This window comes from Pteropus alecto, unplaced genomic scaffold, assembly GCF_000325575.1.
Source record: "Pteropus alecto unplaced genomic scaffold, ASM32557v1 scaffold241, whole genome shotgun sequence".
Taxonomy (NCBI): domain Eukaryota; kingdom Metazoa; phylum Chordata; class Mammalia; order Chiroptera; family Pteropodidae; genus Pteropus; species Pteropus alecto.
Window position 1 is genome coordinate 109,953 of NW_006430461.1, and position 9,177 is coordinate 119,129.

A 9,177-nucleotide genomic window follows, 5' to 3' on the forward strand; every position below is an offset into this window, starting at 1 on the left:
AAAAAAAATTGTCATGAAGGATTGGTAATTTTTAAAGAGCAACAGAAGAGAAATATGCAAATTTTATTCATAAGTAAAGAACATGAACAATGTTCAAGAGATGAGTATGCATAAATAAGTCAATGATTCAACGAATATTTTTGAGCTACTATTTCTACCATACGCTTACAAGGTACTCTGTTAGTTGCTCGAATAAATGAAAAATTGCATAAGATGTTTCTACTAGTCTAATTTATTTCAGAGAAAGTTTCAGTGTGGAGGATGAGAATATTGATAAGAGGTTCAGAAATATTAGCTTGTTTCTCAGAATAGTGAGAAAAAAAGCAAAGAAAATATATTTATAATCTGTTTTATGTTTCCTTTCTATCATCTACCAAACCATGTGACTATGTTATTAATTTATATGGCAGCGAGACCAGGGGCATATCTGAATTCTCCTCATCTGGACTCTATAGGAAGTTTTCATAAAACATCTGAGTAGATTTCTCATAAGTATGGAGGGCTAATTGCTTTCTTTGGACTTAAATGTTGCTTTAAATTAACTTTCTATTTCAATTATACTCCAAAAATAATCAAATGTAGATTATTGTGTGTGTTAGAGAGGACTAATTTTCCTCTACTATTAGTAATATTTACTATAAGATGCCCTCATTGATACAAGTATCTGTTTTAAAATTCCATAACATCAGGTTTATCATTCTTCTGTCATCAATTTTGCTTGAATTTCTTAAATTTCTTGTATATCCTTCTTCTGTTTTACATTCTCTGCTTTTGTATGAAATTCCAAATTGTTCTGGAACATACTGAGAGAAGAAATTGTGACTTTTTGTGAGTGTAACACGAATACTGGACAACAATTTTATTCATAAATAAATCGGAACTGTTATATAATTTTAAACTTATTTTAATAAATTACAATAAACCTTTCCCAAAAATTTAGCTATGTAATAATAACCAAAAATAGTTTATATATTTACAAATAAACTGTCTTCTTTTGCATAGCGTCACTAACTTTCTTAACTTATCTGGAACAATTGTGGAAAAACAGCAAATATTTTATATTGCTCTTGATTGGAATCGATGATAAATAATTTATTTTAAAATATAAGTCTGTGTTTTTTCTCTGTCTTGGTAAAGGATGATTACATTTTTGTGAAATCAGAGCTATAAACCTTAATTTTTCTTTGAAGAAATGAAGATATATTCTGTTCAAGTGCTTTGATCAGTGTTTTAAAATTCGTGAGTGACCACATGAAGACAATAAATAGAGATTTCAAGCACACAGGCACTACACTTTTCATAGCAATAGAAAATTTCAAGATGACACGCACAGAGTAAAAAAAAGTGAAGAAACAGGGGAAAGTATTTAAGTTATACGACAACATCAAATAGCCAAAAGAACTGTATTTGGAAACTCAAAATAAAAGAAGTGAGATCAGGGCAGAAGAAATATATGTAGAGATAATGGCTAAAAATTTTTAAAATTAACAAAAGACACTAAACCACAGGTCCAAGAATCTCAGAGAACACCAAACAGAATGAACACACATGCCTGTGCACACACACACAGATACACAGATACACACAAAGACACACACATTTACAGGAAAAAAAAGTAAAAGAGAAAATATCGAATTCAAGAACCATATACATCAAGAAGTGGTTTTCAACCATGGCATACTTTATCTACCTATTTATTTGTTTGTTTATTAAATTTATTGTGGGTGACATTGATTAATAAAGTTATATAGACTTTAAATGGACAATTAAATTAATACATCATACGTGTATTGCATTGCATTGTGTGTTGACCATCCAAAGTCAAATCTCCTTATATTTGACCCCCTTTACCCTTATCTATCTCCTCTACCTCCTTCCTTTCCCTCTGGTAACCACCAAACTGTTGTCCATGTCCATGAGACTCTGTTTATCATGTCCATTTGTTGCTTTCAGTTTTATATCCTACATATGGGTAAAATCATATGGTTAACTTTATCTGTCTCACTTATTTTGCTTAGCATGATAATCTCAAGATTCATGTTGTTGCAAATGGCCATATTTCATCTCTTCTTATGGCTGAGTAATAGTCCATGGCATATACGTACCACATCTTCTTCATCCAATCATCTATTGAAGGCCACTTTGTTTGTTTCCATGTGTTGGCCACCATGAATAATGCTGCAATGAACATCAGGGTGCATATGTCTTTACGGATAAATGTTTTCAAATTTTGGGGATAGATACCCCAAAGAGGGATTGCCAGGACATATGGTAATTTTAATTTTGTTGATGGTTTCTTTGTACTATGCAGAAACTTTTTAGTTTGATATGTTCCCATTTATTGATTTTGGCTACTACTTCCCTTGTCTTTGAGGTTAAATTCATAAAATCCTTTCTTAAACCAGGGTCCATGTGTTTGGTACCTATGTTTTCTTCTATGCAATTTATTGTTTCGGTTAACCACAGCGCTCTCGACCCTGAGTGAGTTTTCTTGTGGAGTGCTATCAGTGGCATTGAAGGATGTTAAACAGCATCCGTGCTCTCTACAAACTTGATGCCCTCGTCACCTCCTTCTAGTATGACAGTCAAAAATATTCTGGATTTATTGCTAAATTTCCCTTATATATGTGTGTGGGTGGATACAAAATCAAACCACCTCCACTTTAGAATAACTTATATAAATAAAGAAAGATAAATATTAGTGTAGATGTCTTGCCTGAAACTCTGAAAGCTAAAAAAGAATGAATGAAAAAACGAAAGTGTTAAAGAGGAAAAACAACTAAACAACTGTCACTACAGAATGGTATATATAAAAAAATTTTCAAAAATAAAATAACATTAAGCTATTTTCAAACTAACGAAAACTGAGGTAATTTATTACTGGTATACATGTATTACCAAAAGTATTTAATATGTTTTGTGGGGAGAAGGAATATCATACATACCAGACAGAAAATGAAGTTCACAAAGAAATAAAAAACATAGGCAATTTCATATTAAATGTAAATTTGAAATGTATTTTTTCTTTTTTCAATTAAATTTTTGGAGTGTCTTCGGTTAATCATATTATATAGGTTTCAAGTATACAATAATATGTCATATGTATACTGCCTTGAGTATTCACAACCCAAAGTTAGATTTTCTTCCTTCACCTTATATTTGATCCCTTTTTTTCCCTAGTTTTAATTGTTCTATAGGTTATCTTTGCAAGCTAGGAGAAAGTGTAGTAATATTATAAAAGTGCTGAAGGAATAAAAACAATAGCAATAAAATATCATTTGTAAACTGTATAAAACTCTGTATAATATAATAAAGTAACAGCATATAGGATAAGAGAGTACTGGGGAATTGACTGTTTCATGACCCATACAAAACTTGTGATTTATTAAATGTTTACTATTAACTCCTGAAAATCATTATAATTTTATAAAGAAGAAAAAATAACGTCAATAGGGATTTTTAAAAATCTCAGTTTGAAGGATGGCGGAAAGTAAGAAGAAGGAAACAGGAAAGAAGTGAAACACGTAGAGTTAAGGTGTTGAGGTAAGGTATTTAATTCAACCATATCAATAATTGCATAAACTATAAACAGTCTATGCATAACAACTAAAAGATGGAGATTATCATATTGCACATAAAGGCAAAACAAAATTCTGTGCTATCTAAAGAAACTACTTAATTTTGAAGAGATATGAAGTTAAATATAAAAGAAGAGAAAATATCACATGAGTAGATATATCAATATTAAACAAAGACTTTAGAAAAAATATTACAAAGGATCAAGAGGTGATAGGATAATGAAGAAGGCATCAACTCATCCTTATACATAACATTCTTAAACATGTTGATTGAACGACTATATATTGTTAAGATATCTTCTTATGAATATAAAATGAGTTACTATTTGTATAATATTTACAATAGGTTGAAATACAAGTGCCCCCAAAGTATTGTATAATTTTCTGATCAGCAGTTTCATGTCTTTTATGGCATTTAAGGAATGGCTTCAGTCACCGTGGCTTTCAGGAATTTAGGAGTTTTCGTGGCTTTCGGAATTTAGGAGTTTTGTGATATCATAAGAAAGGGAGAAATTACAGGGAATATTCATTTTATTTCATTATGGCAATCTGAGTTGTGACCTACATGTATGACACTAGGATGTAATATCGTAATGCACCTTAAAATCTGGAAGGAGACAAGTATGATTTTAAACACTGTTTTCCCAAATTGGGACAATTAAAAAAATAAATTTCCTGATGATATTCCATAGAAATAATTATTTCTGTTATATCATAAGTAGTCTTAGTTTAATTTTTACATAGTTTGTTATACCACAGAGATTAATAATTGGTTTGCAACTTGAGAAACCCATTCCTCAGGAGCTTAAATTACAGTATAAGTCTCTAACTGTACTCGTCTTAACGTCTTCACCGCCAGGGAGGAGATGTCTGCTTTCAGGTTTGTTAGCTAGAACCAGGCTCTGGTTACTGGAAAATGGAAAGAGACTTATTTTCCCAGTAAACAATTATTTTAAGGATATAGTTAATTCATCTTCCTTCTAATTAGAGACTGTTTTAGTAGAGCCCATAATTCTTTGCACTTACTCGTTTCAAATGCTGTTGTTTTTTAGTATTCAGACAGAATTAACGGTGAATTAGGATAATTTCCTCTGTAACATCAAACGTTGTTGATGTGTATGAATGAAAACAGAATAAACAAACGATAGACCTTTTCCCACCACCCCCTTTCCCTCTCTCTTTCTCTCTCTTTCATCTTTTCCCACCTTATTTCACAACAACTTTTGTCATAGAATCTGAAATTTATCAACATGGAGGAGCTCCCTAGTTGTCACCCTAATTGTGAGGGTTGAATCGATGTGCCTGGGAGTTGGTCATGGAGAGATGGAGGGTCAGGTCATGTGAACTATCTCTGCTCAGTAGATGCGGTGAACAGGTTGAGATTTTTGTTGGGTTTATCATAAACTAGTTTCTTATTATCAACCTAGAACATTAGGAAGACAATTTTTCAAGTAGATTTTCCCGTTTTAACTCTGAATTGGGCAACTGCCTTGAGTATTCACAACCCAAAGTTAGATTTTCTTCCTTCACCTTATATTTGATCCCTTTTTTTCCCTAGTTTTAATTGTTCTATAGGTTATCTTTGCAAGCTAGGAGAAAGTGTAGTAATATTATAAAAGTGCTGAAGGAATAAAAACAATAGCAATAAAATATCATTTGTAAACTGTATAAAACTCTGTATAATATAATAAAGTAACAGCATATAGGATAAGAGAGTACTGGGGAATTGACTGTTTCATGACCCATACAAAACTTGTGATTTATTAAATGTTTACTATTAACTCCTGAATGTCATTATAATTTTATAAAGAAGAAAAAATAACGTCAATAGGGATTTTTAAAAATCTCAGTTTGAAGGATGGCGGAAAGTAAGAAGAAGGAAACAGGAAAGAAGTGAAACACGTAGAGTTAAGGTGTTGAGGTAAGGTATTTAATTCAACCATATCAATAATTGCATAAACTATAAACAGTCTATGCATAACAACTAAAAGATGGAGATTATCATATTGCACATAAAGGCAAAACAAAATTCTGTGCTATCTAAAGAAACTACTTAATTTTGAAGAGATATGAAGTTAAATATAAAAGAAGAGAAAATATCACATGTGTAGATATATCAATATTAAACAAAGACTTTAGAAAAAATATTACAAAGGATCAACAGGCGATAGGATAATGAAGAAGGCATCAACTCATCCTTATACATAACATTCTTAAACATGTTGATTGAACGACTATATATTGTTAAGATATCTTCTTATGAATATAAAATGAGTTACTATTTGTATAATATTTACAATAGGTTGAAATACAAGTGCCCCCAAAATAAGAACTATTATATAGTTTTCTGATCGGTAGGTTCATTACTTTTATGGCATTTAAGGAATTCTAGAGTGGTTTTAATCACTGTGGCTTTCAGGAATTTAGGAAGTTTTGTGATATCATAAAAATGGGAGAATTTATAGGAAATATTCATTTTATTTCATTTTAGCAATCTGAGTTGTGATCTACATGTATGACACTAGGATGTAATATCGTAATGCACCTTAAAATCTGGAAGGAGACAAGTATGGTTTTAAACACTGTTTTCCCAAATTGGGACAATTAAAAAAATAAATTTCCTGATGATATTCCATAGAAATAATTATTTCTGTTATATCATAAGTAGTCTTAGTTTAATTTTTACATAGTTTGTTATACCACAGAGATTAATAATTGGTTTGCAACTTGAGAAACCCATTCCTCAGGAGCTTAAATTACAGTATAAGTCTCTAACTGTACTCGTCTTAACGTCTTCACCGCCAGGGAGGAGATGTCTGCCTTCAGGTTTGTTAGCTAGAACCAGGCTCTGGTTACTGGAAAATGGAAAGAGACTTATTTTCCCAGTAAACAATTATTTTAAGGATATAGTTAATTCATCTTCCTTCTAATTAGAGACTGTTTTAGTAGAGCCCATAATTCTTTGCACTTACTCGTTTCAAATGCTGTTGTTTTTTAGTATTCAGACAGAATTAACGGTGAATTAGGATAATTTCCTCTGTAACGTCAAACGTTGTTGATGTGTATGAATGAAAACAGAATAAACAAACGATAGACCTTTTCCCACCACCCCCTTTCCCTCTCTCTTTCTCTCTCTTTCATCTTTTCCCACCTTATTTCACAACAACTTTTGTCATAGAATCTGAAATTTATCAACATGGAGGAGCTCCCTAGTTGTCACCCTAATTGTGAGGGTTGAATCGATGTGCCTGGGAGTTGGTCATGGAGAGATGGAGGGTCAGGTCATGTGAACTATCTCTGCTCAGTAGATGCGGTGAACAGGTTGAGATTTTTGTTGGGTTTATCATAAACTAGTTTCTTATTATCAACCTAGAACATTAGGAAGACAATTTTTCAAGTAGATTTTCCCGTTTTAACTCTGAATTGGGCAATTTCAGGGTTTTGCGGATTTTTTGTCAAGTGGAGAAAACTATGACTTCAGGTAGGTGATTTGTTTTTCCTTCTCTACAATTGACTCAAGATGTAAAGAAAATACAAGGTTTTGTTTCCAGTGCAGAATCTCTTCACTTAATTCTCACTACAAGTCATAAATATGCTTTGCCTGCTGTCCTGGAGGGAGGTTACAGAGTAAAATTCTTCAAATTTCATATGCCTTTTCTTTAATGTCAGGTCTGGATGGTAGATTCCATTACAGGATACGAATATAACTGCTTGCTACAACCAAGTTCTTGGGAGAACTTGGGAAAGTTTTCACTTATCTCTTTTTTAATGTGGGTAAAAGCTTCACCTTTCAGTTATCGCCAATGACAGTGATAACATGTGATATCGCTATCATATATATTCATACCTCTACCCATACCAATATTGTATTATATAAATTTAAAGAAATTAACCATCACCTAAACATAAATTCTAAGAACATGATAGCTTTCTACCGAGGATAAGATGCACCATAGTTTAAGAATTGCTCTATTTTTGACAATTAAATTTTCCCATTGTTAATATTATAAACACTGTGGCAATTTAGCTGTGGATGTCGTTTTCACAATTTTCTCAATGCAATTAAATATATCTTATGACAGCTTATTAAGAACAAAGTCTCTCATAAAAATAGCAGATAGCTTTTTATTGTAGTACTGGTTAAGATTTAATGTGCATGGTCTACTTACTTTCCAGAAAAATTTATGGAAGAGTTTCAACTTCTTGAGTTTTTCCTAGCACAGATCATTACTATCATAATTGATTAACCCACTTTGTTAATCTGATATGTAAAATGATCTTTCTCAGTGCATATTTTAATCCTCTTTATTCATAATTCAAAATTTAAAAGGTTTTCATAAACCACAAATCTCAAAAATTTATCACATTTCTCAAAAATGGAATTTTATAAACACTGTGGCAATGTAGCTATGGATATTGTTTTTCACAATTTAATCAATGCAATTAAATAGATCTTATGACAGCTTATTAAGAATAAAATCTTCAACAAAAATAGATAGCTTTTTATTTTTGTCAGGGTTAAGACTTAATGTGTGTGACCTAATTACTTTCCCGAAAAATTTATGGAAGAGTACCATCTTCTTGAGTTTTTCCTAGCACAGATCATTATTATCATAATTGATTAACCCACTTTGTTAATTTGATAGGTAAAATGACCATTTTCTGTGTATATTTTAATCCTCTTTTTCATAATTCCAAATTTAAAGTGTTTTTATAAACTACAAATCTCAACAATGTCATATTTCTCAAAAATGGAATTGTGGACAACTTTGTTTCAAATTTATGTTCCTGAGATTCAACTAAAAAAAAAAAAAAAGCCTATATTTTATAGAATCAATAAGAACTATTATATAGTTTTCTGATCGGTAGGTTCATTACTTTTATGGCATTTAAGGAATTCTAGAGTGGTTTTAATCACTGTGGCTTTCAGGAATTTAGGAAGTTTTGTGATATCATAAAAATGGGAGAATTTATAGGAAATATTCATTTTATTTCATTTTAGCAATCTGAGTTGTGATCTACATGTATGACACTAGGATGTAATATCGTAATGCACCTTAAAATCTGGAAGGAGACAAGTATGATTTTAAACACTGTTTTCCCAAATTGGGACAATTAAAAAAATAAATTTCCTGATGATATTCCATAGAAATAATTATTTCTGTTATATCATAAGTAGTCTTAGTTTAATTTTTACATAGTTTGTTATACCACAGAGATTAATAATTGGTTTGCAACTTGAGGGACCCATTCCTCAGGAGCTTAAATTACAGTATAAGTCTCTAACTGTACTCGTCTTAACGTCTTCACCGCCAGGGAGGAGATGTCTGCCTTCAGGTTTGTTAGCTAGAACCAGGCTCTGGTTACTGGAAAATGGAAAGAGACTTATTTTCCCAGTAAACAATTATTTTAAGGATATAGTTAATTCATCTTCCTTCTAATTAGAGACTGTTTTAGTAGAGCCCATAATTCTTTGCACTTACTCGTTTCAAATGCTGTTGTTTTTTAGTATTCAGACAGAATTAACGGTGAATTAGGATAATTTCCTCTGTAACGTCAAACGTTGTTGATGTGTATGAATGAAAACAGAATAAACAAA